Consider the following 13816-nt stretch of genomic DNA (forward strand, 5'->3'; position numbering starts at 1 on the left):
TGGTTACCTTTTGCCATGCTTGATACATGGCGTTAGTGTGTTACTATGACAACGGGTCTTGTTTGGGATTGTTAAAAGAAAAAAAGTGTGATTCTTCTGGTGTGGATGATGTTGGTTGATTTCTTTGACTCTTCCCTCTTGATGTAATGATTATTATTACTGCTTGATTTTCCCTTACCTTTATGAAACTTCGAGCTCGCATTGGGGCAATTTTATTTTAAATATCCGGTTATTATTTACTACTGGTATGAAGTGTCGTTGTGTTTATTTTATCTGGACTGTCCGTAATCTTTTCCTTGGTGAGAACTCTGTGGTCCGAAAGGTTTTTCTATGGTTAATAGTGAACAGATGTTATTATTTACTTCACCTTGTCACTGGTATGTTGAGGCCTAATTCGTGTTATGAAATAATTTATTTTCTTTTGCGTTGGTGAACCACGATATATTTTAAATTATATTTTTCCTTTATATGTTAATTCAACTTAATCTTCTCTTTGTTATTTTTTCCTGCGTTGATGGTTTTCCTTCCTGATATTTAAAAAATTAATTAACTAAATAAATCCTATTTATTTAAATTTTCAAGGAATATGTTGTTCTTCCTTTAATTAATTGGTACCAGGTATGATTTGATTTTCCACGGTTTTTGATGTGACACCCTTCATTACTTGAGGTAAGTTTCTTCCTTGTTTATTTTGATGATGTTGTTTGTGGGTGTCTGATTACGCTTCCTGTTTTGCCTTTGAAAACTAGCTAATTTGGACACCAGCTAGTTGTTTCCTTATGTTACTGCCGTTACCGTAGTTGTTTTGTGTTGATCTACGTAACGGGACACACATGCAAATTGTCACAGGAATACACAAATTATAAATAACACTCAAGATTAAGTTCAGAACATACTGGCTTCACAAGGCTAAATCTAGGGACAATTAGGACTCACATAATATATCAAACATAAACCACCATTTCAAGTTCTGCCTCGTCCGATCCTTTCTCTGAGGAGATATCCTAGTCAACCACACTCTGCTACCATTAGAGACGCACCCCCCCCCCCCTTACCGACAACCTACATTGCTAATATGGCATGTTCAGAGAAATGATGTTTCCCATACTGCAAAGAGCTTGTATCGACCTCACCTCAATTGACTTAAGTGTTTCCATGATTGTACCAGAGAGAGCAACTCCCTCGGTCATGAGCACGGAAGATCATTCTTTCGGAGAGACAGTAGTTTTATCTCTTTGGAGCGATTCTTTGCATTGTTATATGTGTGGAATATTAACATGGGCCCCACGCAGATTGGGGTGGCGTTTTTATGCCATAAATGGGTTTTTAATAGATTTAATCTGGACCCCTACTACCATCCTTCTTGTTACTTTGATTATTGATATATCAGGTACGGTAATTCTTGTTTTAATTTTGGTTCTACGATGCTCTAAGACATTCGTCACAATCGTCCATAGCTGATTGATACGCGTACTTCTGCTCTGCTACATGAATGGACTGCGTGCCAGTTGTCTATATTGAGATTGAGTTATGATGTTAGTTGGGTCTCTGATTGATTCTATTTACGTGTACACATCCATTCGTGTCGTACGGAGTGAGTGAGCTGATGGGTTTATGTGTGACCACTGGGTCTCTATTATTCTACTGCTAACTGCCTGCGCCGTGCACGTTTTCTCTGACATATGTGAGACTTTTTTGTGACCATGTGAGTCATACTGTATGAGATTGTGCTCAACTTATTAACTGGAGCAACTGCTCAGATTGTTTGCCGATGCCTGCAATGTCTGAATGTTTGGGTGTGTGCTGGTGAGTGATAGGAGAGAAAGGATGACGTATCGGTCAGCTCATTTTATATTTTCATCTTGCTTCTGAGCCTAGTGTTTGTTGCCGGCACGGTGATATTAATTTTGCCTTGCTTTCAATCACGGCCGTTTGGTTACTCACGAGGCCGCCGTGTTCTTTTCTTATATACAGGCTATGCGCTTGCCTGTGATTCTCTTTGGGCTTAATTTTATTTCTATGGTCCAGAGGCGTTCCTCTGTGCTTATTGTGCGGTCTCTCGCATCTTATTTTATCTTCTCTGAACCCTTCTCCTCTCCATGCTGTGTGGGAGGTTTTGATCTGTGTGGTAATTGTTGAGACGATGTGGAAGTTAAATAGACGCGTATATAAATAGTTTTATTAATCTCTCGGAAAGAATGACCAAGCTGATCCGTGTGGATTGTATTCACATTACCAGATTATGTAGCGAGATTGCAATTGAGACGGTGAGTTCTTTATATGAATAATTTAAGCTTGGTGTTTGAAAAAGCTGTGCTCACGCAATAGTGTTATGACTTCAATTGGATGAGCTCTGCACATGTACGTATCCTTTACTGTTAATTGCTGGCTTCGTTTCTTGTTTCTTTTTGATCTTATTATTTCAATAAACCCTCATTTAAATTTAGTTGGGATTTTATTGCTAGTAGCTTTAGCCTCATTCCTGTTCTGCTTTGAAATGAGGACCGTTTCCAGTTCAGGGCTGTGTCTGGCCTTTCCCAGTCGCGATCCACGCCTCGAATCTGCCGACATGTGTGTTTTATGGTGAGGTAGTTTGTCGGTAAGGGAGGGGGCGCGGCTCACAACTCAGAGAAATAATAATGTTACGCCAAGAAGTAATCCAAGTCAGTGAGTATTTCAGTTTCAAATACACCAAACCATGGCGCTGTCGTTTCGCCTTCCTTATCCATAGCGACTGATAGTTATGATAACCTAACCTGAACTAACCTAACGAAAATTTTTAATCCATCTTAGAAATGAAAGGCTGTAACACAAGATGCGATAAAAATGGCTACCATGATGCTGATAGGGAGAAAAATAATTATGAAACTTATTTTATACAAGTGTAAAAATAATTTAAATAATGTTTGTCTTAGAAATAAAAGGGCAGCTAAGGACTCCAATTAAAACGTAAACAATTGGAAACTGGACAATAAATAAGAGACGCAAGACTGTCGAAAATATCACTGTTTTCAGGATAAATTAAAAACAAGTGACTGTCGAACTAATCATTGCCATCTTAATACTATTTTACCTTACTTCCTATGGGAACAATAGCGAAAAAAACAGCGCCATGAAATCGCAGTTTCGAAACCAAGGATTAGCAATGGTGCAACAGGTTAATGACAATACCAGTGTAAGAATTTTACCACGGTTTCTTAACGCCAGATATGTATCGGTAATGGTACACCCGGGCATATCAGTTTTCATCCTTCTTCTCCGAACTGCCTTGGTCCATTCCTATTCTGTTCTTACCTCACTGTATGAGGCTTGGGCTATCTAGAAAAAAGTTACAGCTATGCATCCTGGATAAAAACTCATTTGGTTAGAAATCAAATATAACCTATTCTGAAATTATTTTCAACTCTTGGATATTAAGTTCAAATATTGATATTTTATAGGGCGTTTTATTAAGAATTTATAGACTCCATAGTAAGTAAGAAAAATAGTTGACTCGCCCACTGGTGCATCTATTTATGAAGTCACCCGAATACAAGCCTGCCTTCGACAGTCGAAATTACTATGTGAAAAGTAATTTGAAGTATGTACTGAACATATTCACCTGATAAATGATCACCAGAAACTGAGTCATGGATTAAATCTCTCATTGCTGTACGAATAAACCAAAATGATATCTAATTGATGCACACTCTTATGGCAGTAGACGAAGTTATTGTTGCTACGTGCAATACGATCATATTGAACCCATGACCTTTGTATGGACCTAAAGGGTTCAATATCTAGCTGAATGAGAGACATTTTGTCAATAAAGAACCCAGCATGCGAAATTCCACATCGTCCGAATCATATACCTACCTGCAACGAAACATCCACGATCAAAATTGGTAGATTACACTCCCCACGCTGAACTGAATGATAAGAGGTCTGTTTCCTTTTTGTAGGTGGAACTAATCTTGCATCCGCCAGAATGTTGAAGATGATGCATTTACTTCACTGAAAGAGGGCATTTTCACTAAAGAGTCCAAATGTGACCGTCATCAATGCTTTTTTTCTGATAATCTATATCCGGTGGTCGTTTCGTCCTTCCAAACGTGTTCCCTCCGTATCGGCAATCGAACTCGGCAATGGGCTTAGTTTGAACTCATATCGATAGATGGAGCTGCGTACGTCTTTTTAATTTTTTTCTCTTTTGCTATTTGCTTTACGTCGCACCGACACATATATGTCTTATAGGGACGATGGGATAGGAAAGGCTTAAGAAGTGGAAGGAAGCGGCCGTGGCCTTTATTAAGATACAGACCCAGCATTTGCCTGGTGTGAAAATGGGAAAACACGGAAAACCATCTTCAGGGCTGCCGACAGTGGGGCTCGAACCCACTATCTCCCGATTACTGGATACTGGCCGCACTTAAGCGACTGAAGCTGTCGAGCTCGGTTCCATTGAATCAAGACAGTATTTATTACGCAGCATGTGAAGAGCTGTGAGCTGAAGTGTTCTGGAAGGATACTGCACTGCGTGAAGCTATGTAGGAGAACGGAAGATGGACGCGCCGGTGTGCGATGTGTTCGACCACAATCCTGAGTAACAACTGCGTCGAGTGTAAATCAGAAAGGCGAGTGAACTTTTGATTAACTGTACATAGTACGTTTGGCCCTTTTGGATATGAGGTCGAGGGTGAGGTGAGATAAATTGGTATGTCATGTTTCTAATGGCCGCATACCCTTCCTGACGCCAACGTCAGTTGAGGACCTAATGAACATGAAATGAATGATGGTGAATTATTGTTTTTAATTTTTAATTTTTTTCTTTGAAGAATTTGCTTTACGTCGCACCAACACAGATAGGTCATATGGCGACGATGGGACAGAAAAAGCCTAGGAGTGGGAAGGAAGTGACCGTGACCTTAATTAAGGTACAGCCCCCCTCCAGCGTTTGATTGGTGTGAAAATAGGAAACGTCGGATAACCATCTTCAGGGCTGCCGACAGTGGGGTTCGAAAGCACTATCACCCGAATGCAAGTTCAAAGCTATGTGACCCAAGCCGCTCGGTGAATTAAATTAGATAAGTTAGTGGAAGGAATCGACTGTGGCCTATGAATAGGAACTGTCCTGGCATTTGCCTGGAAGTGAAAATAGGAAACCACAGAACATGACAGTCGACAGTGGTGTCGGAACCCACGCGTTTCCTAAGGGCAGAGCTTGACTCAACAGCAGTAGCGTGTTAACACGTGTAGCCACTCACCTCGGCAATAACTGTAAATAGTAGCTTAATCAATCTGTTGGAGGTAAAACACACTAAGAGTCCGAGTATTGCTTTTAGCTTTAAAGAACCCTGTTAATTCGCAAAATTGTTGTCAAGCCCCTCGGCTGAAAAGTCTGTGCAGCAACCTTAGGTTCACTAGTTCGATTCATAATCGGGTGATTTTAGTTACGACTGATTAATTCCGCTGACTTCCAAACTGGGTATTTTTGTTTATCTTAATGCATAACTCTACAGTAAAACATAGCACACCACACTACAAAACGAGCATAGATATACGAGATAGTGAATAAATCTCTCCACATATGATTGGCACCAGCAAGGTATTCGACGTTAAAATTAGACTTAATTCACGGTGAAATTAGTATATTTCGAGACCGTGGCGTTGTAGTATGTACTGCAAGATGTCTTTAGTTTCATCTACGCGAAATATGTAGATCAGTGAGAAAACGCGACTGGATGCTAAAAAAATTGTAAAATATTTCATAATTTTCACAAAGTTTCCAGAAATTCTGAATGTCTTCATTTAACGAATGTCGAAGCCTAACGCATATACAAAGAACTAGCAACAATGAATCCATACGATAAACTTCATTGTAATTCAGTATGAACAGTTTACAACGGTATAGAAAATGGTAATAGACTATAGTGTAATAAATTGTCCACCTCGTCAATACCACTACAATTCATATACAATTTTTGAAATTGCAAGGAATCGTTACGTAATTCGTAGGACATATTTCGTCATCCTTGGGCCATCTTCAGCTACCGTACATCAAATGTTATAATGAGAAGAAATGCACATGTTTCTGAAAGAATCAAATTATTGCGCCCGATTCAATCAATAAATAAATAAATAAATAAATAAATAAATAAATAAATAAATAAATACTGATCTGCATTCAGGGCAGTCTTACCTTCCTATGTGATAAAAAGATCATACCCTCATAGTGTATTAAGATCTTTCTTTAAAAGCATCATGAGAACTGAGTAAATGTTGCAACCTGAAACCAAAGAGAACCCCTAGAACTGATGTTACTCCCACTAGTCGACATTTCCTACTAAGTAATTTTGTTACTAGGAAATGTCGACTTGCCCGCTCTAACGTAGTGTAGTGGCAGTAACATAAATTCCAGGGGTTCTAATGGGCCGAGCCCCTAATGTTTATGCAAACCTCATAGCAGTACCGTCGTGCGGATAAACTCTACTTATTACTCGCTTCAGGAAGTTTGCATACTAACCTATTACACTGCATAAACATCCGGGCATTAGTTATATAGGTACAATGTAAGAAAGCCTATCGGCCGATCGCCGCAAGCTGTAACGAAGTACGTCTAACTGACCTGGCGGTACACTATTTCGTCAGATATTTTACTCAAAATCCTCGGATATGCATCACGATATCTCTCACAGCCTTCATATTATGTATATCTGTCACCCTCTGTTCCTTTATGTCCTTCTCAGGTGGTACGCACTTTCTTGTTTCGCCAGAAGGTGAATAGGCGGTTTATCAGTCTGTTCGGAGACGATCTTGCCACATGACCACAGAACGCTAACCTTTTCCTTGAACGTCTGAAAACTGTGATGCCTCCGGTGTTCCCCATCTTCCAGTAGCAGACCTGTGGTCGTAATAATGAAAGAATCGTTCTGACATTTCTTAGAGGGAGGTCCGTTTACTGCCCGCCTGGGTGGGAAGAAGGAAGTAGGGGTAACGGTTGGCATGGAAACGTGGGTGGCCTCACTGCGTTTGTCATGGAGATAAGCCTGCTGGCCGGCTCTAATTGCTTGGAGTTGTCAAAAGTTTCATATCTGTGCGGTGTGAGCGAACGAACTATTGACCCAAAAGCGAGGGGAAGGCGAAAAGAATGCAGGAATGTGGCAATACTGTGCAGTGGCACGTGCAATGCTCCTCTCTCCAGCCTTATCTGTCAGAATGCTTCTTTCAGTATTACGAGTAAATATTCTTCTTTCTTTGACTTCCAGTTTTTCAGTCAAGCCTTTTTTTTCTCTAGTGACAGACACTATACAAGGCTTCCAGGCGGATGACCGTTGTGCAGTGATTCAGCTACATACTGTAGCTGTTTTAACTCAGTGGATACGTCAATTTCAGCTTCTTGTAGAGAGTACTGCTTTCTTTGACAACCTGGGTCAATCCATCCACCGAAGTACTTCAATTTCTCCACTCGTCTGATTTTACCCTATTCTAGTGACATATCTCTGTTAATCTCTTGCTGTTGGTAAAGTAATCGGTTTCCTCCAGCGAGACTTGGAGTACAGGCTTGGCTGACTGGTTTTTTAGATAATTGATCTGGATTGCCCCTATTTCCGTAGAATCATTGATCACTATTATTATTATTGTTCATTCATCGATACGGCCATTTGTTGGCCACGTTTACACAATATACTTGTCCTTCTGTCACGCAGACAAGTGCCCTTCACTTTTCACTTTCACTTAAGATCGTTAAGTCATAGGCTCCTCCTATCTTGATCTTCCGCTGAGGTGTTCCGTGGCTTGGCAGGAAGTTTTTCAGGGGCATCGCTCACTCCCGCAAACTTTTTCCTAAATGTTGTTCTGTTATGTATCTCTTCCTCCTTGACACCCACCTTTGCTAGGTCCTTGAGCACCTGTGCAAGCCACACGTGCTGCATTTTCCACTTTTCATGTACAAGGAGTATTCTGTTGACCAAACTTTCTCGATCCATCCTTTTAATGTGTCCGTAAAATGTCAGTCACCTTGTCCTCATCATCATCGTGACTTTTTCGATGGTTTTATAGAGTTCCTAGTTTTATCTCAACCGGAAGGTATGTTGGCCATTTTTTGGGACTACTTTGGAATTCTCGAAGGATTCTTTTTAATGTTGAAAACATTTCATAGCAAACAAAGTAGGCGTCGCCATATTACAAAAAAATAACGCAATTTCCCCAAGGACGTCACAAGTTGAAGGGCTAAAGGGCCTGAAAAGGTTTCAAATTGTGAGTCAGGGATAATTCTGTCAAACAAAATACATTCAAAAATCATTTCCGGTCTGAATGCAGATTCAGAAGAACAGCCTAAACTCGCTCGTTTCTTTAATCTTTTTCATTTTGAATCAAATTCTAGCCAAATTAACTTATTTACATAATTACACAATTATTTCTGTAATGTGCCTCTTGATGAAAAACCCTAGGGTTTTTTTTTTAATTTTTGAAAAATATCCTCACCGATTGTAGTTATAAGGGCTTACATGGACTCCCATTAGCGCTCTTAGTTGTAGAAAAATGTCAGACTTAATTTAATCGACCGTATAATGATGTTTAAGTAAATTTTTATGAATAAAGAAAGTATATATTCTCATATTTTATTTACCGAGAATTCGTAGCACATATCCATAGGATGTTTTCAACACTGAGTTGCTTGCCTGAAAAGCTAAAACTGTGCATTTTTCAAGGTCTGGGTCTGCCGTACTTTTCAGTGATTTCTATCCATAAAGACACTCCGTTTTTTTTAAGAGATATCTGCTTTTTTATTGACAATATCAAACACTACTTACATACTAAACGAGATACACAAACTTCTTATCGTTTTTTAAAACAAAAATATTAGAACAATTTAGGTTAATTTCGCAAACATAACGTTGATAAGTTGCATCTAAACAAATAAACAAATTAAAATTGAAGACAGGAGAACATCAAGTCGTTCACAGCAGAAAAAAACCCACACAAAAACTTTTTTCCTTTTGCACACTAGGAGCAAACTTAATTATGCCTGTCATTCATTATCCAAATCCTTGAACAGTACACAGTTTTACCACCACAAAACACTCTGCAGTTAACCTAAAATTGGCAGATATTACACAGAGGACATAACAGGAAGGCACTCAGAATTTAAAAAGATGTGTTCCAAAAGCTTCTTGAAGACACTTCTGTCTGACCATCTTCCATCGTTCTTTCCTGAGATGATCCAGAAATCCTGGTAAAGTCACACTTGTATGCTGAGCGTACGCCTTGATCTTGTAGTGAATGGCTCCGGCTATTATCCATATGCAAGCGTTTCTACTCTCGTTCTGTGCGTGATTTAGTTCCAGATTCAGCATCTCTCTCACTCTGTCACTGGTTGTTGTTGTCCCTGATATCCTGTAGATAGCGTTCAGTGTCCATCTCCAAACTAGTGCCGCATTGCCGCATGTGGTAATTCGATGCACGAGACTGTCCGTCTGATGACATACCAGGCAGCTGTCATCAGATACTTGTCCATGCCGTTTCAACTTCTCACCCGTCGGGATGATTTCATTTGTGTATATGTAGAGCGATACCCTCCATTCAATCGGGATCCATTTGTTCCAAATATTTTCCCAGATCTGCTTCCAGTCACGATGTGGGTATTTCTGTTGTACGAGTGGAATACATTTAGATTGCTTCAATCGGAAGTTGTATATATTCTTAGATTTATCCAACTTCCCAGCTGTAATTTCTGTTTCTGGAAGTTGCTGTAGAATGGAGAGAGCGTTCCGGAAGCAGCTTCTAAAGGGATCTTGTTGTTCCAGGTTTGTTGTTACACACAAATTGAGCACTGCACTGTCAAATACATCTCCTCTTGAGTACAATGCTCTAATGATATGAGACAGAAAGAGTGCCGCGCATTTCTTTTCGACTGCAATTAGGCGCAAGCCACCATCCTGTTCAGTAAGATGAAGTTGATCACTTCTTATCCTGTATCTGTATCCTTTCCATAGATAAAATCCAATTGCCATTTCAACACGTTGGCACATGACATGTGAGGCGGGAAGAATTTGCGCAAGGTACCAGAGCTTCGACAGCGCAAAGATATTTATATGCCAAACTTTTTGGAAAATGTTGAGTCGTCTTGAAAGTTCCTCCTTTAGCTGAAAGCGTAGGGTGTTTAGAGCAGAAGTCCAATTAGACTCTATCGTCTCCGAAATATCGTTACTGAAGGTAATGCCCAAATCTTGCAGTGGTTAACAATTGGAATCCGGGAGCTGACAAATACTTGTCGATTGTCATTTGAACCTAACAGCAATAATGAGGATTTGCTATAATTCACATGTGCCCCAGACACCGTACAGAAGGCCTCGAGAGTCTCTTGCGCATGATTAGCATCTTCGTCACTGGTCAACAGTAGGGTAATGTCATCCGCGTATGCGCGTACTGTGAAGCATTCGTTGTTAATACTTAATCCGGTTAAAGAATTTTTCAAACTTTGAATCAGGGGTTCTACTGATAAAACAAAAAGTGCCATTGATAATGGGCATCCTTGTCGAATTGATTTGTGTATCGAACATTTTGCTGAGAGAAATCCATTTATCATAACTCGGGAGGATGCCTTGTGGTATATACGCTGTATTGTTTCTATGATACGGTTTGGAAATCGAAACTTTCGTAAAACTTTCCAAAGATAAGAATGTGCTATCCTATTGAAGGCTTTGCTGAGGTCAATGCTAGCCAGAGCTCCTGAAGCAGTGTCACACACTGAATGATATATGATGACATCACGTATTGACAGGAGATTATGGAAGATGTTTTTTTCCAGGTATAGTGCAAACCTGTCCATTAGTAATTAATGAAGGGAGGATAGTTCTGATTCTGTTCGCTAAAATCTTGGCCAGTAGTTTATAGTCGGTGTTTAATATTGTAATAGGTCTATAGTCACTGATATACGTGCAACTGGAGAGTTTGGGAATTAGGATGATAATTCCCTCTGCAAATGAATCACTTATGTTGTGACTGAAGGCATAATTAATAACTTGTGTCAGGTCTTTACCGATAATGTTCCAAAATGTCTTATACCATTCATACGGGATCCCATCATGGCCTGGCGTCTTATTTGATGCAGTATGGTCTAACGCGCGCTTCACTTCTTCTTCGGAAATATTATTAGTAAGATGTGCGATATCATCTCCTTCTAGATGACTCTGGAGTTGATGAAGATATCTGTCAATATCGAACTCTGAGATGCTGTCTTCTGCAAACATTTCACGGATATATCTCTCACTTTCTGCAAGGAGCTGTTCCTTTGTAGTAAATATTGTCCCTTTACCATTATCCCATCGATTAATAAATTGCTTATTGGCTGACCGTCTAATTTTGGCAATGTGGTAGAGAGAGATTTTCTCTCTTTCGATGAGGGAAGTGCCTTTTACGTGCTGATGGAGTTGTTCTAGGCTGCTTTCTTTAATACCTAAAATAATTCTCTTAATAGAATTTAATGCAGAAGAGACATTTTGGCCCTGCTGTTCCTTGTGATGCAGATCAAACATAACTCTGTCATAGAATTCAATTTTCCTACTTGTATCCTGGTTGTGCTCATACGCTATTGTCCGTCCGAGAGCTCTAATGGCAGGTTTAAGTTTATATGTCCACCAGTCCATCACGCTACTATAGCGATTTTGCGCTAATTTGCATTGGTGATAACACTCCGTGAAACGTTGGACATCCTCAGTATTGTTGAAAACAGACCTATTCATCTTCCATATTCCTTTCCCCATGATGCATCTGTCACTCCTGGTTGTCTTCATCATAACTAGAACGCTGTGGTGATCGCTAAAGGCGACGGGAATCACCTTACAGCTATCGAGGACCTGTACTTGCGCCTTAGATACGTACATCCTATCTATCCTGGATTTCGACTCCCCACGGCAAAATGTAAATTCGACATGTGAGCCGTGTAGCTGCTGCCACACATCCTTGAGCTGCATAGACTGTATTAGTGTCTGAAGGCCTGGACAAAAGTTAAAAGTACCTGTTTGGTCTCGTAGGTGAAGAGTGCAGTTGAAATCACCTACTAGAATAATTGGACCAGGTGTCACTAAATGGGGCACTATTTCATTTGTAAATAATAGGTTTCGGTCCTGTTTGTACTGTGACCCGGATGGGCTATATACGTTTATCAATCGTGTGTTATTATAGGTGGCAGACAGAAACCTTCCCGTAGGGTCCATGATAACATCAGTGAGCTGAATTCCTTTCCTGTATACTATGGCAGTTCCTCGGAAGTTATCACCTACGTTCGTTATATAGTCATAGTTATATAAGAAATGGAAGTTTGTCTCATTAACTTCCTGGAGGAATAAGATGTCAATATCATATTCCTTCACGAACCGACTAAGCAGCGCTTGAGTTGTAACACTCCTTGCTCCATTAATATTAAGGGTGGCGTAAGTTGTAAGAAGATTCACCATAACAAGACAGAGAGGGAAAGCAAAATGCCAAGAAGCTGTATTCATGTTTAAGTAGACGGTTATTTATAGATACGACAGGTAGTGGTTGGTGCAGAGTCAGTTAGGTACACGCACGCACATTAATGGTGTCCCGACATAAACAATCAACACTGCCCCACTCCAGTAATGAAAAGGAGGGGAGAGAGTAAAGGGATGGTGTTGAAGGCCACTCCAGTACTGAAAAGGATGGGAAGGGAGTGAACAGGTAGTGCTGAATACACAGTGTGTGTATTCCGGCGTTATACTGTAACGTTGTAATACGATGGCTCCTATCCTATCACAGGTGAATCGAGGTCGTATTATTGGCATGTGGGAGGATCACATGGTCCCCCAAGTAATAGCACAAGTAATACCATGCAGTCTTAAGACAGTTTGGAGATGGATAGAAATATGGCAAGAACGAGGTGAAGAAGGATTGGTAGACCCGATATACCGCAGCTACAAAATATTCCTAACTAGTATAAAATACTTTTCGGTTAAAAACCTCCTTTACCTCTTACTACTGTAATTAGCACAGTAGGTTACTTTGAATTATTTTTGTTAAATGCTATTTGTTCGGGGCGTCGACTTATAGAGTTCTTTTGCCCCTACTTGCATAACATGTGAACCTGCATGTAATTGGAATTGCAGAAGTGTTGTGTGTTGAATGTGAGAAACGTTAAGGACGACACAAACCCGCAGTCCCCAGGCCAGGGATATAATAATTTGCAATTAAAACCCCCTGATCCGGCCGGGAATCGAACCCGGGGCGGCCGGACGAGTAGGTAACCTAATGCTGTACTTCAATACATCCGCCACTGTGCCCGTTTCGATCACAACGAAGTCTTGTAGCGGGCTGTCTGCATGCAGTCCATGCAGCAATGCGTTAAGCGAGAAGGTGAGTCATTGTGCCTTCGACACTACCCCTTCACTCCCTTCCCCCATGTTTTGTACTGGATTGGCCTTCAACACTACCCCTTCACTCTCTCCCCTTCTTTTCAGTACTGGAGTGGGGCAGTGTTGATTGTTTATGTCGGCACACCATTAATGTGCACGTCTGTACAGACGCTTTAGAATTAGACCCTTTCCGCTCGGCACTCTTCTTTCTTGTATGTAGACGTGGGTCCCTATAGCTTAAGGAAGTATGTGATGGTTGACTGTCCTTCAAGCTTTTGTCCGCCGTGGATGACGTACTGTGTGTTTTATTTATGTTTCTCATTCGAGGTGAAGACATCTTACTTTGCTTCTCTTCGCCAATACACGCTTCAGTTTCCACACCTTCCTCTGCCATTTCTGTATCTAGTAAGTCCCGATCGGGTGTATCTGCACTGCCCATAATTTCGGTTTCCATCCTAGAGGGG

This window comes from Anabrus simplex, chromosome 5 (genome assembly GCF_040414725.1).
Source record: "Anabrus simplex isolate iqAnaSimp1 chromosome 5, ASM4041472v1, whole genome shotgun sequence".
Lineage (NCBI taxonomy): Eukaryota > Metazoa > Arthropoda > Insecta > Orthoptera > Tettigoniidae > Anabrus > Anabrus simplex.